Source organism: Triticum urartu, chromosome 7 (genome assembly GCF_003073215.2).
Source record: "Triticum urartu cultivar G1812 chromosome 7, Tu2.1, whole genome shotgun sequence".
Classification (NCBI taxonomy): Eukaryota; Viridiplantae; Streptophyta; class Magnoliopsida; order Poales; family Poaceae; genus Triticum; species Triticum urartu.
Window position 1 is genome coordinate 77,643,865 of NC_053028.1, and position 21,412 is coordinate 77,665,276.

The window sequence follows — 21,412 nt, forward strand, 5'->3', positions numbered from 1 at the left end:
CCATCTTGGATGCCTATCATATTAGGACCAATTTTATAGCCAAAGAAAATTACCATGAAGTTCTAAAAGACTCTAAAAATGATATAAGTGAAGCATGAGAGATCAATAATTTCTATAAAATAAAACCACCACCGTGCTATTAAAGATATAAGTGAAGCACTAGAGCAAAATTACCTAGCTCAAAAGATATAAATGAAGCACATAGAGTATTCTAATAAATTCCGATTTATGTGTGTCTCTCCAAAAGGTGTGTACAACAAGGATTATTGTGGTAAACTAAAAAACAAAGACTCAAATCATACAAGACGCTCCAAGCAAAACACATATCATGTGGTGAATAAAAATATAGCCTCAAGTAAAGTTACCGATAGACGAAGACGAAAGAGGGGATGCCTTCCGGGGCATCCCCAAGCTTAGGCTTTTGGTTGTCCTTGAATTTTACCTTGGGGTTCCTTCGGAATCCCCAAGATTAGGCTCTTGCCACTCCTTATTTCAAAATCCATCAAATCTTTACCCGAAACTTGAAAACTTCACAACACAAAACTCAACAAAAAATCTCATGAGCTCCGTTAGTATAGGAAAACAAACCACCACTTCAAGGTACTGTAATGAAATCATTATTTATTTATATTGGTTTTAAACCTACTGTATTACAACTTCTCTACGGTTCATACCCCCCGATACTAGCCATAGATTCATCAAAATAAGCAAACAACGCACGAAAAACAGAATCTGTCAAAAACAGAAAAGTCTGAAGTAATATGTAGGTTTCGAATACTTCTGTAACCCCAAAAATTCTGAAATAAATTGGTGGACGTGAGGAATTTGTCTATTAATCATCTGCAAAAATAATGAACCTAATCGCACTCTCCAGTAAAACATGGAAGCAAATATCGTGAGCGCTAAAGTTTCTGTTTTTTACAGTAAGACCGCAAAAACATCCCCCAAGTCTTCCCAAAGGTTCTACATGGCACAAACACTAATTAAAAGCATAAAACCACATCTAAACAGAAGCTAGATTAATTATTTATTACTAAACAGAACCAAAAAGCAAGAAACAAAAATAAAATTGGGTTACATCCCAACAAGAGCTATCGTTTAACGCCCCTAGCTAGGCATAAAAACAAGAATAAATGTAGGTATTGTCATCTTTGGTATGCAATACATAAGTGGCTCTCATAATAGATTCATAAGGTAATTTAATTTTCTTTCTAGGAAAGTGTCCCATGCCTTTCCTTAACGGAAATTGGAATCTAATGTTTCCTTCTTTCATATCAATAATTGCACCAATCGTTCTAAGGGAAGGTCTGCCAAGAATAATAGGACATGTAGGATTGCAATCTATATCAGGAACAATGAAATCTACGGGGACATAATTCCTATTTGAAACAATAAGAACATAATTAATCCTTCCCATAGGTTTCTTAATAGTGGAATCCGCAAGGTGCAAATTTAAAGAACAATCATCAAATTCACGGAAACCTAACACATCACACAAAGTTTTTGGAATTGTGGAAACACTAGCACCCAAATCACATAAAGCATAGCATTCAGGATCTTTATTTTTAATTTTAATATTAGGTTCCCACTCATCATAAAGTTTTCTAGAGATAGAAACTTCTAATTCAATCTTTTCTTCATAAGATTTCATTAAAGCATCAACGATATGTTTGGTAAAAGCTTTATTTTGATCATAAGCATGAGGAGAATTTCGCACGGATTGCAACAAGGAAATACAATCTATCAAAGAGCAATTATCATAATTAAATTCCTTGAAATCCAAAATAGTGGGTTCATTGATATGTAAAGTTTTGACCTCTTTAATCCCACTTTTACCAATTTTTGCATCAAGATCTGAAAACTCCGAATCATTGGGACGCCTTTTAGCTAAAGTTGACTCATCTCCTGTCCCACCATTATCAAGATTCATATTGCAAAACAAAGATTTAATAGGAGACACATCAATCACTTATAGATCTTCATCCTTATTATCGTGAAAACTAGAAGAAGAGACTTTCATAAGGCAATCGTTTTTAGCACGCATCCTAGCGGTTCATTCTTTGCAATCATCAATGGAAATTCTCATGGCTTTGAGAGACTCATTGATATCATGTTTAGGTCGAACAGATCTAAGTTTCAAAGAATCAACATCAATAGAAATTCTATCCACATTCCTAGCCAACTCATCAATCTTAGGCAATTTTTCTTCAAGCAAAGCATTGAAATTCTTTTGCGAAATCATAAATTCTTTAACACTAGTCTCAAAATCAGAGGGCATCTTATTAAAATTTCCATAAGAGTTGTTGTAGGAATTACCATAATTATTAGAGGAATTACTAGGAAACGGCCTAGGATTAAAGTTTCCTCTATAAGCATTATTACCAAAATTGTTCCTACCAACAAAATTCACATCCATAGATTCATTATTTTTCTCAATCAAGTAGACAAAGGCATATCATTAGGATCAGAAGAAACACTCTTATTAGCAAACAATTTCATAAGTTCATCCATCTTTCCAATCAAAACATTAATTTCTTCTATAGCATGAAGCTTTTTACTAGTAGATCTTTCAGTGTGCCATTGAGAATAATTAACCATAATATTATCTAGGAGTTTAGTAGCCATAATATTATCTAGGAGTTTAGTAGCTTCTACTAAAGTGATTTCCATAAAAGTTCCTCCCACGGCCGAATCTAAAAGATTTCTAGAAGCAAAATTCAATCCGGCATAAAAAATTGTATGATCATCCATAAATTTAATCCATGAGTAGGGCAATTATATATCATTAATTTCATCCTCTCCCAAGCTTGTGCAACATGCTCATGATCAAGTTGCTTAAAATTCATGATATCGTTTCTCAGAGAGATGATTTTAGCGGGAGGAAAATACTTACAGATAAAAGCATCTTTAGACTTATTCCATGAATAATTACTATTTTTAGGCAAAGACGAAAACCAAGTTTTAGCATGATCTCTAAGCGAAAACAGAAATAGCTTCAATTTAAGAATATCATTATCCGCATCTTTCTTCTTTTGCATATCACATAAATCAACAAAGTTGTTTAGATGGGTAGCGACATCTTCACTAGGAAGACCAGAAAACGGATCTTTCATGACAAGATTCAGCAAAGCAATAGTAAATTCACAAGATTCAGCATCGGTAAGAGGAGCAATCGGAGTGCTAATAAAATCATTATTGTTGGTATTGGAGAAGTCACACAATTTAGTATTATCTTGAGCCATCGTGACAAACAATCAATCCAACACACAAGCAAACAAGACACAAACAAAAAGAGACGAACAGAAAAGAGGCAGACTGAAAAGAGGGCAAATGAAACGGCAAGGGTGAAGTGGGGGAGAGGAAAACGAGAGGCAAATGGCAAATAATGTAATGCGAGGGATAAGAGTTTGTGATGGGTACTTGGTATGTCTTGACTTGTGTGTAGATCTCCCCGGCAACGGTGCCAGAAATGGCTTGTTGACGGGAGATCAAATCTTGACTTGACTTGGATCAACCTCCCCGGCAACGGCGCCAAAAATCCTTCTTGCTACCTCTTGAGCTTGCGTTGGTTTTCTCTTGAAGAGGAAAGGGTGATGCAGCACAGTAGCGTAAGTATTTCCCTCAGTTTTTGAGAACCAAGGTATCAATCCAGTAGGAGATTACACGCAAGTTGCCTAGTACCTGCACAAACAAACAAGGACCTTGCAACCAACGCGATAAAGTGGTTGCCAATCCCTTCACGGCCACTTACGAAAGTGAGATATGATAAAAATAATAAGATAAATATTTTTGGTATTTTTGTTGTATAGATTGGAAAATAAATATTGCAAAATAGAAATAGCAAGCTGATAGGAAAATAATATGATGGAAGATAGACCCGGGGGCCATAGGTTTCACTAGTGGCTTCTCTCAAGATAGCAAATTCTACGGTGGGTGAACAAATTACTGTCAAGCAATTGATAGAAAAGAGCATAGTTATGAGAATATCTAGGCATGATCATGTATATAGGCATCACGTCTGCGACAAGTAGACCGAAATGATTATGCATCTACTACTATTACTCCACACATCAATCGCTATCCAACATGCATCTAGAGTATTAAATTCATAAGAACAGAGTAACGCATTAGGCAAGATGACATGATGTAGAGGGATAAACTCAGGCAATATGATATAAACCCCATCTTTTTATCCTCGATGGCAACAATACAATACGTGCATTGCTGCCCCTACTATCACTGGGAAAGGACACCACAAGATTGAACCCAAAGCTAAGCACTTCTTCCATGGCAAGAAAGATCAATCTAGTAGGCCAAACCAAACTGATAATTCAAAGAGACTTACAAAGATATTTAAATCATGCATAAGAGATTTCAGAGAAGAAGCAAATATTGTTCATAGATAATCTTGATCATAAACCCACAACTCATCGGATCTCGACAAACACACTGCAAAAAGAATTACATCAAATAGATCTCCAAGAGAATCGAGGGGAACTTTGTATTGAAATCCAAAGAGAGAGAAGAAGTCATCTAGCTAATAACTATGGACCCGAAGGTTTGTGATAAACTATTCACACATCATCGGAGAGGCTATGGTGTTGATGTAGAAGCCCTCTGTGATCAATTCCCCCTCCGGCAGAGCGCCGAAAAAGGCTCCGAGATGGGATCTCACGGGTACAGAAGGTTGCGGCGGTGGAAATAGGGTTTCGTGGTGCTCCTTGATGTTTTCGGGGTATATAGGTATATATAGCAGGAAGAAGTAAGTCGGTGGAGCAGCGAGGGACCCATGAGGGTGCGGGCGCGCCTACCCCCCTAGGTGCGCCCTCCTGCCTCGTGGACTCCTCGCTTATTTCTTGACGTCCACATCAAGTCTCCTCGATCACGTTTATTCCAAAAATAACCCTCCCGAAGGTTTCATTCCGTTTGGATTCCATTTGACATTCCTTTTCTGCTAAACACTGAAATAGGCAAAAAAAACAACAATTTGCACTGGGCCTTTGGTTAATAGGTTTGTTCCAAAAATAATATAAAAATATATACTAAAGCCCATTAAACATCCAAAACAGATAATATAATAGCATGGAACAATAAAAAATTATAGATACGTTGGAGACGTATCAAGGATCAAGTCGCAACACACGAACTCCACTCCAAGTCTCCAACGCCTCTATACTGTTGTAAAAGGAAGAATATAGATTAATCACTAGCTAGATTAAGATTGAGGGCAAAGAAAAGAGAAATTTATCTAGATGTACTTACATTTTTTTCCTGCAAGCATCCGGCGGCGGCCTGATCTGCGAGGCGAGCGAGAAAACGAACCAGCATGGAGACTGATGAGGAATCGCCGCCTCGCCCCTGTGCATGCATACCTTCTTCGGGCCTCTTGGCAATTGGGCTTTTGTTGGAAGTTGGATGATGGGCCTCTCAGCCTACATACTTTTTCCTTTTTTATTTTCATTCACGAATTCATCAGGGCCTATATCATCTACTACCTGAAATCTAAAACGTGTGCACGCTCGTTGGAGAAATCAAGCGGCCGCTCTGTCACTCGTATGCATGTGTATATGTTTTGTCTGCTAGTGCATGTGATTGTAGGCATTAAATGCGGTCAGACTTGTCACATGTGAAGGAAAAAATAGATCCATGTATATTTATTTCTGTTTTCAAATTTTTAAAAGGTCATATCTTTCAAACCTCGCGCCGGAATTCAGATCCATCTTCACCATTGAATTCCTCGTGACGAGATCTTTCAAACTAATCCCGCATGGGTATGTTTCGACGAAATGTTTTTATGTCAATTTTGGTGCTATATGGTGCAACTTTAGTACTGTATTGTGCAACTTTAGTGCAACATCGTGCAACTTTTTCGAAAACCAATTTTTGGATCTGCATGATTCAACTTCCTATAAGATTGCTATCTAGCAACCATGGCAACATTGATGTGCAACTAGTCTACCGTCTCGACCAATTACCTAGTACTCCCTCCGGTCCTTTTTACTCTGCATATTAGATTTTTCTAAAGTCAAACTTTGCTAAGTTTGACCAAATTTGTAATAGAAACTATTAACATATATAATACCTAATAAATGCAATATGAAAATATATTTGAAGATGGATCTAATAACATTATTGTTGTTATGTGAATGTTAATATTTCCGTGTACAAACTTGGTCAAACTTTGAAGAGTTTGACTTCAGAGAAACCTAATATGCAGAGTAAAAAGGACCGGAGGGAGTAGTTGATGTGCAACCCTCCTCCCTACATGTGGATGTGTAGTTTTTTTACTGTTGGCACACTCTACCCCCTACCCCTGCAAGCAATATGTGCAACTTGGTCTATTGTTCAATCCAACTGTCTATTGGTCAATGTGCAACTCCTTCCCCTCCCTATTTGTGGACATGTACTTTCAGTTGGCGGGGGCAACAAACAGAGTTGCACATAGTCTACTAGGTGGTTGGCCAGGGCAACATACGAAATTGCACATCTCATAGGCAGAGACAGTTGAATCGTGAAAAATTGACATTCATGAGGGTAATGAAAAGTTGCATATAAACAGAGTGCTAAAGTTACAAATCTCACTAGCAGGGGTGGTTTGGGCCGGGTGATAGTAGGGAAACTACACATCCATGGGGGTACGAGAGAAAGTTGCACATCACTGTTAGATAGTTGGCCGTTGCAGTATCCAAAGTTGCACATCCACTATTAGTATGTTGGCCGATGCAGCAAACATTGAAGCACATCCACGGGCGGGGGAAAGTTGCACATCAGCTACTATGAAGTTGGCCCGGGCAACAGACGAGGTTGCACATCTCACTGGAAGGAGGTAGTTTGGGGGTGGAGGTACCATAAAGGAAAATTGCATGTCTACAATGTAGGAGAAAAGGTGCACATTTCTATCAGGTAGTTGCACATCGACAACTAGCCAGTTACACAAAACATAGACAGAATTGCACAATTTTTTTTTGTCGAAACATACCCATGCTGGATCTAGTTTCGAAGAGCACGCCGCGAGGTTCCAATAGTGAAAACGGATCTTAATTTCGATGCGCTGCTCGAAAGTTATGGTTTTTAAAAAATTTAAAAACACGAATTAAGTGGGTTCATGTATATTCACGTGGATACTTTGCAATTATTTATCTTGTTCACACATGTCCATACCTGTTCACTTTGCCTAATATGGATTAAGGAGAGAAAATATTTCATTTTTTGGCCGGCCACCGCGGAGCGGTAGCGGGCCAACGGCCACCTGCTAGACCCGTCCCATCTACTATACACACTGCAGCACAGGTCGGGGCCCCTAGTTTGGCTGGGCCCGGGCCGTCGCCCCTGCTGCCCTGGCCTAGGGTCGGCCCTGGCCGGAAGTTTCAACTTCCTTTCTGGAGAAAGGTGGCCCGCAAATCGACATGCCTGACCTTATCATGCAGTTGTCACTCTGGGCTTAGCAACCTCGCCTTAATTGCCAAATTTGATCCGTTGAGGCCCGATGGGTTGTTTTCAGGGCAGTCGTGTCGAACTTTGGCAGTTGTTAATTCGTGAGCCAAATCCTAACTGATAGGAGCAGTTTCTAATGTGTGAAGCATAATTCAACTGTTGATGAGGTAGGGTGTTTTTGTGGGTTCTGGCATGTCTCTTTTCTTTTCTTTCACAAGCATGCCAATTTGTACATTCTTTTCTTTATGAGAAGTCAATGCTCATGCCAGTTGCGGGAAAAACTTTCAATACTCCCAAATTGCTATATGCATTTATGCTGCCAAATGGAACATCAACGTCAATGATACTCAAATCGGAAGAGACCTCAGGGGACGGGGGTGATTGTGGTGGATAATCCATCAGTAGAAAATGAGTGTGAAACATAAATGTATTATCATAACTAGTCATCAACCCCGCACGGGCCAGTAAATATTGAAAGAAAATAATTTATTATTGAAGGCTTTACATGATACTTTTTTCAATGAATCCTTTTGTTATTTGAATGTCGTGAAATAAAGATTTGTTTGGGAAGATAATTGTGCATCACCATGTATAGTTTTCTCTGGATTGTCGTAAGATGGAAATATTTTTAAGTTAGGTTTGGATAAGAGGGTTGATTACTATTGACACGCTTGTGATATGTAATCTAGAAATACCTTTCAAATAGCAACCTCATATCTCTTCTTATCGGTTTCATGAGAAAGTTCTAACTACAAATGTAACCCATGCATAATACATTCAGATGGCTTGGAGTTTTAAGCATTTTTATCACTGTGAGCAGGCAAGAACTTTAGTATAATTGAAATGTGAGCAGCACTTAATCACTATCATGATATTTGATTATTAAGCAAAGATATGATGTGTTTAGATTAATTGGGGAGCTTTATTGCACCTGCTTGTACTGAATTTGCGATTTCTTAGTGTGTATATGATGGACATTCGACGTAGAAGTGTGGACCTTCACACAGACCAATTCAGTTGACTGAATTATTGAATATGTATGTGCTATTGCATGCATGTGCATTTGTGACTCTTTATCATTCTTTACCTCATATCAAACATCCCAAAAATTAATAGCTATATATTGGAATAAGTGTGCGAGGGGTAATATAAGAAATTCTGTTATATTGTGATTTTGTGCCACCATATGGACCTAAACATTTTGTTTAATAGTTTGCTGGGTTGGCGCATTATTTCTTTATTTCTGATCATGTTTGTTTAAAACTCTTACGTTGAAGAAAAGGCAATATTCATATTCATCCGATCAATGGGTATATTTTCGATATAGATCTTAATAGTACTTGAAATTTCGAAGTTACCTTTATTTGATGGCATAATTCTTCTGTAGTATCTTGTGTAGTTGTGTAATTAGTTTTTGATTAGTTGGTGCTAGATAGAAATAACTTGAGAGAAAAATTATAAACATCTTAGCAACTACACGACAATGAGCAACTGCACTGAATATGGAGACAATCGTTTCTATCAGTTAGTCTTACTTAAGAATATGCAAAAACTCGAACATAATGATGTAAGAGAAACTGAAATCTTTCTAATAAATAACCTTATATTTCAAAAAATAGTATAACATAGAGCATACAGTTCAATCAGTATAGCTTGTACGTTCACATCAATAATGTATTACGAATTGAATTCCAATAAATAGTAGAGGACAATAACAATTTGAAAGTTGTAGGACCTTCCACAATAGGTTTCAAACATTGCTTTTCACCCCTGGGGAGTGTCATAAGCGACCTCGAAGCATAGTGCAAACCTCAGTCTGTTCTTGGAGAAGGGGGAATATATAAAGTATTCTTGAAAAGAAAAACCAAGGTGTACCCCACAGCTCTCTTATTATCGTCTATGTTACAAATCTTATTTACGGTCTACATGGTAAATATAACACAAACTTTAGTACATCTGCGCCGAGAACATAAGAACTCACGGTCCAAGTGTCCAACAAACATCCAAAACAACATGATAGATTATTTGGATGGCCATGGCAATGTAAGGATTAAAACTATTCAAATAAGCTTTCAAGGAAGCGTAGGATTATTGGATAGCTATTGAAAAGTAAGTTTGAAAATATTCAAATAGGCATTAAGGCACAGTAGTAAGGGTTGAAATTATTCAAATAAGCTATTGAGGCACGGGAGGATATTTAGGCAGCTATTGAAAAGTTAGGATTAAATTCTATAAATCAGCTATTACACCTATTTAATTCCCTAGGTAGTCACCAAATATAGTAGGAGCAAAAAAATTCCGCATCCGAGCAACTTTGTGTTAGCTTTTAATTTAGTCCTACTGCATGCATAGAATGGCAATGCAAGCAGCATCATGAGGAGTAAACCTCTTAGCCAAATCTGGCCTTATCCGACAGTAAAACGCAAGTCAATAGTACTGTATTTTTTGGAACACACCAATCGAGCAGATTCTGCAGTCAGATTGCTTGCATCCATATAAAAACAAAATATACGATTCAATGAGAAGCACCGGAGCAATACTGAGGGATGGACGAAGTAAACTGACCTGAATCTAACTCGCCGTGTGCAGGCACTTCTTTGATCTCTTTTCTGGTGCATTGGTAATTCTTCTTTTCTGCTGGGTCGTATGTTGGCAGAACACCAATTTTAGCCAGCGTCCATCCATCAAGTTGAACGTGAGACATTGTTGCCCCATGGACTTGTTGACCTATGATTGATGACACTTGGTGAATTAGTTGATTCGTGGAAATACGGAAAATTTTGTAAGGTTTCTGCTGGTGTTTGCTTAGTTCCTGTAGTTAACGGTCAACCCCGCTGTTGGACTTTAGGGTGCCGCTGGAGGAAATGCAGTCTGCCCCTAAAGAACACTTGGACATGTACGTTCGCCAAACATAGAGCCATGAGAAGCTGAAAGAAAGCATCAGCACTTAACTATCATATTGTAGTTGAACAACTGTGTAAAAAGTACAGATAATTATAACCTTCAGGCTTCAGCACAAGGATAAACCAAACCTCCTTTTCCGAGAGCAAGCACATCGATGAACCTCAAGCTTGCAGGAACCTCTATGAAGATCACCATAAATCCCCCTTGAAACGAATTAAATACTGCATATTTGTTGAATCAGGGCCATGTCACAGTAGCCTAGTTGGCATGGTATACTTCAAGATTCCACAAACCATGACTTCTACGTTATTATTCCCTCTTTTGGAAATCAACCATCAGTAGTACAGATAGATGGACATCTAAGATAGCAAATTTTCTTCATCAGTTATTCAGAATTAATATGATTTCTCAGCAATTAGGGATGATGGCTTACTTGCCTTCATCATAGTTTCGTGGGGATATGACTGATGGGCGACCAAGTCCAACAAACTCTGCATGCTTTCCAACAGCGGCGGTTGACGGATCTGATTGAAAGTCCCGGCAGTGCACATCCTTCTCCACTCCATCGCCCATAATGGATTGCTCTTCCAGTGTGGTTCGGACATGGAAACTGAGATAGAAAGGACCTTCTCCTCAGCGGAGATTCAACGGCTGGAGAGGATCGGGTAGAGGCCGGTTAGATTTTCATATGGATTAGAACATGAAAGTTTAGATGACGGAAGAATATGAGGAGACGTGATTTTTTTTTTGAGAATTATATGAGACGTGATGCTAGGGATCTCTAGCCGACGGGAATCGATGGGTTGGGATCGGGTAGAGTCACGTACTGCGTTAGATGTGTTTTGGCAGGCTGTGGAAGAATTTTTTTTCCAAGGCCCATGAAGAGTTTGCTAACTTGTGCACGTGGGAGGTGGGACATAGGGCCTGGACTCTGCAAGTACTTCATCCTACGGCTGCAGATAGGTAATATGGAGATCGTGCGGTTAATTAGCTTAGTTATTAAGGATTAACATGGAGCCTTGATTGGTGCCTCCAATTAGTAAATATAAATTGTCATGTGTTTATTTATTTTTACCTGGCTAAGAACCATGTCTAGAGGAGTAGAATCAAAGGACATGGGTGGTCGGGACAATGGAATGAGCAACTGCAAAAATAAGGATCTTCAAGTCTGGACGCCAATACCGATGAATAATGATCACGATAGTACAAAGGAAATTGTGCAAAATCTGATAATAATATAAACATAAGTTAATTTCAGTGTACTACACGAGCATTTTAGACATTAGCAGCCATCTATGAATTCAGTGATATTTTCCCGGCAAAGAAAATTCAGTTGTGTTGATTTCTTTTCACTTTCAGCTCAACAAAGTTTTCATCAAGAAAGAAAGGTTTGTGAGCTTTACATCCATGGTTGTCCCTTACTCTAGCTCATGTCAATGATATATATGATCCGATATTTCTTATTAACTGCAATTTTTGAACAAGTTTGTGAAGAAACCAAACTTTTGCGAAGAAGAATCATACTATTTCTATTTAACATTTTTTTATGATGTATAAATTCAATACGGAGTGTTTCTCCTACATTTTTGTATGCGGCCTACATGAATACACAAAGAAGGTTTACAATAACAAGATACGAGTTTAAGCGGTATCCGCAACAAAGTCTTGTATCACAGTCCGTACAGCAACCGGAATTCGAACTGAGTGGGTACTTCCATCTGACCATGTCAAGCTCCCAAAAGTGTATCCTCCTTGCACTCTCTGCCTTGTGGTGAATGTCACCATAAATGTTGCGCTTCTACTGCTTCCTTTGGTGAAAGTAATCACAGATGGTTATACCGACACATCTATCCCTGCTGGAGCTTCAACCACTAAATGATATGTTGCTTCCGCTGGCCCAACGTTAGTCACTGTGCGCCGAAGCATGACATGGTCCTTGAGGTCCGGCACGACAATTGACGGGAGGCTGAGATTGAGGTAGTAGGACTCACAACCATCTAAATATCCGAGAGTGCAGTTCAAAAACTTGTTGTACTCTCTTGCATCCACGTCATAAACCAAGCCAGGGTCAACAGCTCTATCTGGGTCTATGTGTCCACCACCAAAGTCGAAGGGGTCGGCTAGTTTCCTTGGGACCGCTTCTGCTTGGATTGGCATGCCAAAACGATCAGTCACAGATGCTGCAACCAAGACAAGAGACAATCAAATCAGTTTTATATTTTGACGAATTGTTTTCATGTATTTTTTGTATTTCAATGTTCACATCTGTGGTGACGATGGCAGACTTGATCATGGCAGGTGACCAGCCAGGGTGAACCGACTTGAGCAGTGCGGTCACAGCGGAGACATGCGGGCACGCCATAGATGTCCCGGATTTGAACACGTAGGAGTCGCGGTCCGCTGCCAAGATGCTGACGCCAGGTGCAACAATGTCGGGCTGTTCAAACATGTGTATTGAGAATTAGTTAAGAAGTCGTAAGTTAAGAAAATTAGGAAGGCTAGGTAACAAACAAGACAATGGCAACAATTGTCTCAAGTTAAGAAATTGAGAATGATATATACCTTGAGTATGCTAGGGAACAACATGCTTGGACCTCTCGACAAGAATGAGGCGACCCTCGGCGACAACACCCCTTTTTCCGACAACGGTCATGGCAGGTGACACCTTCACCACTGCATTCCTACCATGACACATGACTGGCATGAGTTTCCGGAGAAGAAAAAAATGCATTCAAGTCTGTTTCAGACAACACGACATGCACTCACCCTTTGACCCAACTCCAATAGGAGGCAATTCGTTGTGCGATCTCAAAATCCACCACTACACAGGGCATAACGCCCCTACACAAAGGCAGGAAGTCGAGGAGGTTAGTAGTGTACTGTGCAAATATGAGGCCCTTGGCGCCAGCCATGGTGGTGAGATTGATGGCTATGGGAAGTGCTTGTCGAGGCGGCATGCTTCTCGCTGCCACGGGTTGATAGCATAGGACGATTTTACCGGTGACGTTGCTCAATGCCAGTGACGACTCCGTGTCACAGCTGCGCAGAAGTTGTAATTCAGTATAGTTGATAAAACACTAAATCGTGGTTACAAAAGTGGACAACTACAACAAATGCGTCAAGTGATTACAGATGCATAACTACAGAAGTTTTATTTCATTACCTCCCGGCATAAACAAGGTCTTTAAAGTTGCCGCTGATCACAGATGCATTGTTGTGAAGAGATTGCCCCTGTATTTCGAATCAAGCACACATTAATAAGTAATTAAAGGAATCAGGGAAAGCTGGCTTCAGGGACGAGCTAAATGTACTTTTTGTTTGTTTCCACGCTCTGAGACGAATCAAGTTAATTTGTCAAAAACTATAAAACCAATTTTATAGCCCCGGATCTATCATTTCCTCAGACCAAATAAATACTTGGAGAATGTTTGTTTGTAGCATGCACGTACCACAAGCTTTTCTTTGTTTCCGAGCGATATCATGGTCGGGAAAGACCGGTCAATCGTGCTAGCGGCCACCGTTGTAACCCACGGTAGGGCATTAGCCACCGTTTGTGGCACAGGGCCATCATTCCCTCCGGCGAACACGATAGAGATCCCTCTTTGCACAGCATGCAGCGTCCCAGGAAACTCGTGACCAGCCCCAGCAATCGAGAGCGACAAGACGTCCACACCGTCATGCATAGCATCATCGATAGCCGCGAGGACCGCTGCTTCAGGGCAACTCCCACCCAACCAACACACCTTGTAGATACTGAGCCGCGCACGTGGCGCCCCGCCGCGTGCCACGCCCATGCCTAGGCCTCCGTAGCTCACGCCCTGCACTTCCCTGCCGGCGATGGTCGATGCGATGTGTGTGCCATGGCCTTCAATGTCCCTAGGCGACTTATAGTTTCTGTTTAGCACCTCGTCACTGATTCCACGCCCATACCACCGCGCACCGATGATCTTTTTGTTGCAACTTGTGGCGTTGAAATCCTGACCAGTCTGGCATTTCCCTTTCCACCGTGCCGGCACAGGGCCATACCCATTGTCATCAAAGCTTCGTGATTCAGGCCATATGCCTATAAATAAGCATGGGAATCAATTGATTCGGTATCGGAATTTCTCATATTCAGGATTTAAGCTTGAGGGGTCGGACTGCAAACCTGTATCGATCACACCCACGATGACATCTTCACCATACTTTGCTTTTCTGAGTAGGCCCGGTTGTTGTCCTGGTTGGTTATGGTCAAGGCCAAGAAAGTCCCAGCTCCGAGTTGTGTGCGTTTCGTGATAAGTGTTAGGCTTCACAGTGACAACTTCTGGGAATTCTACATCCAAAATATGTTGATTAGTTCTTGTCGGTCATGCAAGTAGATACGATGATAGCCAGGAGCCTATAGGACTGACAGTCACTTACTTGCGATTGTCTCAGCCTGAGACTCGGTGAGCATCGCCGCAAAACCAGAAAATCCATGCTTGTAACTGTAAACTATCGACCTCAAGGCTTCATCCTTGCTGTTGTCAAGTAAAATGAGGGTGAGCAAATCATGACTAATACATTGACGATGCAACATGAACTCCTCATTGTTTTTGTTTTGAACAAAATGAATTTTTAGCTAGTTACAGTACCTCCCAAAAACAGAGGTTAGCATGTCACGGTGAGACGCGGTGACCATGGATGGGTCATCATGCCTCTTCTCCCCCATATACACGATGTAGAGCTGAAATTCATTTTGTCGCATAAGTTCTCAACAAAAAACAGATATCAGGAAAGAAAGCAAATTGAGAAAGGACTCGGGTGTGTATCTTACTTTACTCGACGCGTTAGCTGAAACAGGCAGCAGTATTACCAGCAGTAGGAGAGTGCCGCAGAATGCTGTTCTGGAATCCATATCTTGCTTGGAGAAGAGTGCTATGTTGTTGTGTTTGTGTTCCCTCGTGTGGTTTGTATGTTTATATAGCAGCCAGGAGCAATAACCATGGGGGTGCAAGAACAGTTCAAACCAATTTGTTTGCTTGTCTTGTTTCTCATTGCAGAGGGAATGTTTCAGCGTTGTTAGTTAGGTGACAGCGACACACACGCGTGAGGAACAAAGACTAATCCTTTTGTCTATATAGGAATCTCCTTGCTTTTCGTAATGAGGAAGAAGCACTATGCTTTGATCAAGTCCTGGCGGCTATTAGTACCAAACCGGATATAGATATTAGTTAAATATATGCTCTCTGGTGCAATGACCTGATCGACTTTCAAACAAGCTTTCCACGACTTTGCACATGCGTCTTGATCGTCCAACATGCGTCTCAATCATTCTACAAACGCGGCAGTAGGTAATACGTAACTAAGTTGACAAGCGTGACATATTCGAATAGTCCATGGGTACGTAAGGGATAATGACCCGCCAACTTTCCTGTTATCGCATGTACTCAAAGATGCAACCTTGCATGTTTTCAAATAAGAGTTCCAAGAGACTTTTTCTTCGAAAAATAAATTTACAAGGGCAAAGACTGGTTTTGCTGATCCGTTTCTCCAGCTATTACATTATATAAATCCAGTAATTCGAGCCGACATAGTGTGATGTGGTCGCCTCTCTAAGCTCGTCTCATGGTTTTCAATTCTTTCACTGAGAAAGCCAACTAACAAGTATTTAAAGAGAACACACATTTATGGAAAACATAGGCCCGAGAATGGATATTGGGACGTTACATAGACATCATCAATCATATCATAGTGCACATAACAAAGCATGTAAAACCAAGCTCATGTTCTCCTACTTTTGTAGGCATGTATTAGTATGTAGTTGAACTTGCTTATTATAAGAACAAGAGCTTGCCCAGCATCTATAGTCCTACCCTCCCATGTCACGGTGATCATAGTTTAAACAAAGGGTAATTAAGGCGTCATTTTGTGAGACAACCGTACCAACACATTAACACTTCGTGAATACATGGAAACATCAAATCACAACACTCCCCATTGATATCCCGGTCACCCTCGGGGTCACTTTTGAGGCTATAATAGGTACATACCACACTTGCAGGTACAATCCAGACACATTGGCGTCATGAAAACTTATATGGTTAATATATGATACCACATTACTTGGGCCCTATTAGTAGACATTAAGCATAACAAAGTTGTATCAAAACCCTATAATCTTAGCACTACTATATGATTGGCATCGTCAAATTCCCATCCACCGTGCCTACAACAGATTACTTGCATATGGATGGAAGAAACATGATGGAGATGAGAGGAAAAGAGTTGATGGCGGTGGAACTCCCTCTTAGTGTGCAGAATCAACCTCTCGACAACCCTCCTAGACGAGGATTAGCGATGGTGTCGACCGTCAAGTGTCAGGATAATATGGCATAAATTTCGTGGAACTTAGAACGCCAAGAGAAATTGATAGACGGAAGGAGTTGATGGGAGACAACCATTGGATCCCCACGCGGGTGGCTCACACAACCTCCTCCATAGCCAGCGTGAGGAGTGGGGCATTAAGGTCAATGATACTCAAATCGGAAGAGACATACCGAGGACGAGGTAAGGGTGGGGGATAATCCATCATTACAAAAGGAATGTGAAACTGAATTTTATTAAACTATTTTCATGTGTATTAGATTATTATTTTTCACCCGCCAAAGAATCCTTATCTGGAGCAATAGAATTAAAATGGACATGGGCGCTCAGAACAATTAATTGACAAACGCAAAAATAAGGATCTTGAGTTTGGACCCAAGGACAACAAGGCATAAAAATTTTGATATCACAAAGGAAATCGTGCAAACTACAATGTAAATCTAAATTAACTTCAATGTACTAACACGAGCATTTTGGACATTAGCAGCCATTCATGAATTCGGTGATTTTGGCCCAGCTAAGAAAATTTGATCGTGTTTATTTCTTTTCACTTCCAGTTTAGAAACGTTTTCATCCAGAAAGAAAGGTTCCGGAGATTTGATCCTTCGTTCTCCCTTAATCTATTTCATGTCGATATGATCCGTGGTTTTCTCGTTAATTCATTTTTCGTAAAAGTTTGTGAATAAACCTCTCCTTAGCAAAGAATCGTATTTTATTCCAGTATAACATTTCCTGTGATGATGTACAAAATTAAAGTGTTTCTTCTACATTTTCTTATGCCAACCACATGAATACATAAATTATGTGTATAATACAAAGAATATGAGCTTAAGATGTATCTGCAACAAAGTCTTGTATCACAGTCCGTACCGCATAGGAATTCTCACTGAGTGGGTACTTCCGTCTGACCATGTCAAGCTCCCGAAAAGTGTATCCTCCTTGTACTCTCTGCCTTGTTGTGAATGTCACCATAAACGTCACGCTTTTACTAGTGCTTTGGGTGAAATTATCACAGATGGCTCTACGGACACGTCTATCCCCGCTGGAGCTTCAACCACTAAATGATATGTTGCTTCCACTGGCCCAATGTTAGTCACGGTGCGCCGAAGCATGACACGGTCCTTGAGGTCTGGCACGGCAATTGACGGGAGGTTGAGATGAGGTAGTAGGACTCACAGCCGCCTAAATATCCAAGGGTGCAGTTGAAAAACTTGTTGTACTCCCTTGCATCAACGTCGTAAACCAAGCCAGGGTCAACGGCTCTATTTGGGTCAATGTGTCCACCACCAAAGTTGAAGGGGTCGGCTAGTTTCCTTGGGACTGCTTCTGCTTGGATTGGCATGCCAAAACGATCGATCACAGATGCTTCAACCAATGCCAAGGAATCATCAAGTTAGTCATATATTCAAATGAGTTATTTTGACGTATTTTGGTTATTACTTTCCTACCTGTGGTGACGATGGCCGATTTGATCATGGCAGGTGACCACTGAGGGTGAACCGACTTGAGCATCGCAGTCACTGCGGAGACATGTGGGCACGCCATTGATGTCCCAGAATAGAACACGTAGGAGCCGCGCACCGCTGCCAATATGTTGACGCCAGGAGCAGTAATGTCGGGCTGTCAAAACATTAATTTTTATCATGAATTAGGTATGTAAGTCTTTAATTCTGAAAAACTAGAGAGGCTAGATAGCAAACAAACAGTGACAAAAATTCAACTATTTGCCTTAAGTTGATAATGATATACACCTTCAGTATGCCAGGGAACAATAGGCTTGGACCTCTGGAGGAGAACGAGGCGACCCTCGGCGACAACACCCCATTTCCAACAACACTTACAGCCGGAGACACCATCACCACCGGATTCCTAGACACATGACAAACATGAATTAGTTCTTGTATAAGGAGATGGCAAACTGACTGTTCAAATATTTTCACACTGCAGTTTCCAACAATTCGACAAATTCTCACTCAGTCATGTCCCAGTAGGAGGAAATTCGATGTGCGATCTCGAAATCCACCAGAGCGCAAGGCATAAATCCCTCGCACCCGACCAGGCTGTCAAGATTGTTGGCGGTGTATTGTGCGAAGATGAGGCCCTTTGCACCGGCCTCAATAGTGTAATTGATGGCATAAGGGAGTATTAACTGGGGCGACCACCGCGATGCCTCTTCTGGTGCATAACAAAGGACGGTTTTGCCCTTGACATTGCCCAAGGCCAGTGATTCCGGGTCGCAGCTGCTTCAAAAGTTTTAAAATTGAACATGGTTTTGTCCTAAAGCGCGGCATTTACTATTAATCAAATGTCGTCAAGAGACTGGTTTCTTTCATTACCTCCCAGCAAAAACAAGGGCCTGAGAGCCGCTGTTATTCATAGCTGCATTGTAATTTAGAGATTGCCCCTGCGTTTGAAATTGATCACAAATTAAAGAACAAGCTAACTGAGGAAAGCTACAAGATACGATATAGTTGGTGGAACCAGCAATGATTTAAGTAAAGCTCCAAGGAGGAGCAAACCATTTATTTTCCCCGGGTTGGTTTGAACGTCACTTTCGTGCTCAGAGAGTCAAAAGGTTATTATTTAGTAAAATTGTAGGAAAAAATCCAGATTGACTAATCCTCCACATTCATGCTATCTTATATGAACTATTTCAGGATTGGAGCACGTCTTATCCAATAACATTTTTCACCTGTTTTTTTATCCATTATTAATATTTTCCATGGGGTTTTTCAATCCCTTGAGAAGGGCAAGGTAATACTTCCCTGTAATATTTCTTAAGAGATGGAAAATATAAGAAATAATTTACATACTTTTTTAAAACAAAGGAGTGAAATTGTTTGGTACGTACCATCAGCTTTTCTTTGTTCCCAAGCAATATTAGGGTCGGAAAAGACCGGTCAATCGTGCTAGCGGCCACCGTCGTAACCCATGGCACGGCATTCGTCACTGTCTGTGGCACAGGGCCATCATTCCCTCCGGCGAACACGACGGAGATCCCTCTTTGCACAGCATGCAACGTCCCAGAGTACTCCTGACCAACCCCTCCAACAGAGAGCGACAAGACGTCAACCCCATCATGTATGGCGTCATCGATGGCAGCAAGGACCGCCGCGTCAGGGCAACCCTCATCCACCCAGCACACCTTGTAGATACCAAGTCGTGCATGTGGTGCTCCGCCACGTGCCACGCCCATGCCTAGGCCTCCATAGCTCACGCCCTGCACTTCCCCACCGGCGATAGTTGAGGCGACGTGTGTGCCATGGCCATTGAGGTCCCTAGGTGACTTGTAGTCGATCTTTAGTGACTCGGCACTGATGCCACGGCCATACCACCGCGCACCGATGATCTTTCTGTTGCAACCAGTGGCGTTGAACTTCTGGCCACTCTGGCATTTTCCTTTCCACCGTGCCGGCACGGGCCATAGCCGTTGTCATCAAAGCTTCGTGATTGAGGCCATATGCCTATAAAGAAGCATTTACATCCATGGGGTTAATTGATTCCTGGTCTTGGGATTTCTCATGTTTTGGGTTTAAACTTAAGGATGGGATTACGAACCTGTATCGATCACACCCACAATGACATCTTCACCATACTTTGCTCTTTTGAGGAGCCCCGGTTGTTGTGGCGGTTGATTATAGTCAAGGCCAAGGAAATCCCAGCTCCGAGTTGTGTGCGTTTTGTGAAAAATATTAGGCTTCACAGAGACAACTTCAGGAAATTCTACATTCATATATGTTGATTAGTTCATTTCGATCATGCAAGTTGATATAAAGATAGCAAGCTCATGCCACCTCAGGACTGACAATTAATAATCATACTCCAAACAAATATGATTGTGTAAATGGCAATGACCCCGTCTTATAAAAAAAGGGTTGACAATTACTTACTTGCGATTGCCACAGCTTGAGATTTTGTTAGCATAGCCGCAAACCCAGAAAATCCATGCTTGTAACTGTAAACTATCGACCTCACGGCTTCATCCTTGCTGTTTCAAGTAATAATAAAACAAAAGGGAGGTGAGCAAATCACGACTGTTTCCTGCTAACACATCTATGATGCGACATGAAACTCATAGCCAGTAGTACCTCCCAAAAACAGATATTAGCATGTCATGGTGCGACGCGATGACCACGGACGGGTCATCATGTTTCTTCTCCCTCATATACACAATGTAGAGCTGAAATTTCAACAAGAAAATGTTCTCAGTAAAAGATGGGAAAGAAGATAAGATAAATGCTGTGCGAAGAGGAATCGAGCATGGATCTTACTTTGCTCGGCGCGCTGGCTGAAAGAGGCAGCAGCGTCACCAGCAGTAGCAGAGCGCCGCAGAATGCTGTTCTGGAATCCATATCTGGCTTCGAGAAGAGTGTTCCCTCGATCGCTTCTCCCTGTGTGTATATATAGCAGCCAGGAACAAGAACAAGCATGGAGGCACAAGAACAGTTCAGACGAATTTGTCTGCGAGCTGTTTCCTTCCCTTTTAAGGGATTGTTTGTGTTGCTACTTGCTAGGTGACACACACGTCCGAACGGAAGACCATATATAGATCCTTGTCTGTATACAAAGCACCGTGCCTTTTCCATCAGAGAAGAAGCACCGTGCTTTGATCAGGTCTGCCAGGATTAAACAGCTAACCGGATATAAATATTCTGGTGTCTGACGTAATGACCTGATCATCGTTTTCAAAGGGTTTTCCGCCGTAAGTTGGGCATGAAACAGGATGGGC

At 41.1% G+C, this 21,412-nt stretch overlaps 2 pseudogenes; both read right to left on the reverse strand.

Moving 5' to 3' along the window:
* Positions 1-11,862: 11,862 nt before the first annotated feature.
* LOC125525159 lies at positions 11,863-15,557 on the reverse strand (annotated as a pseudogene).
* A 1,820-nt stretch (positions 15,558-17,377) lies between these two features.
* On the reverse strand, positions 17,378-21,207 carry LOC125525160 (annotated as a pseudogene).
* Between the last annotated feature and the right edge of the window lie 205 nt (positions 21,208-21,412).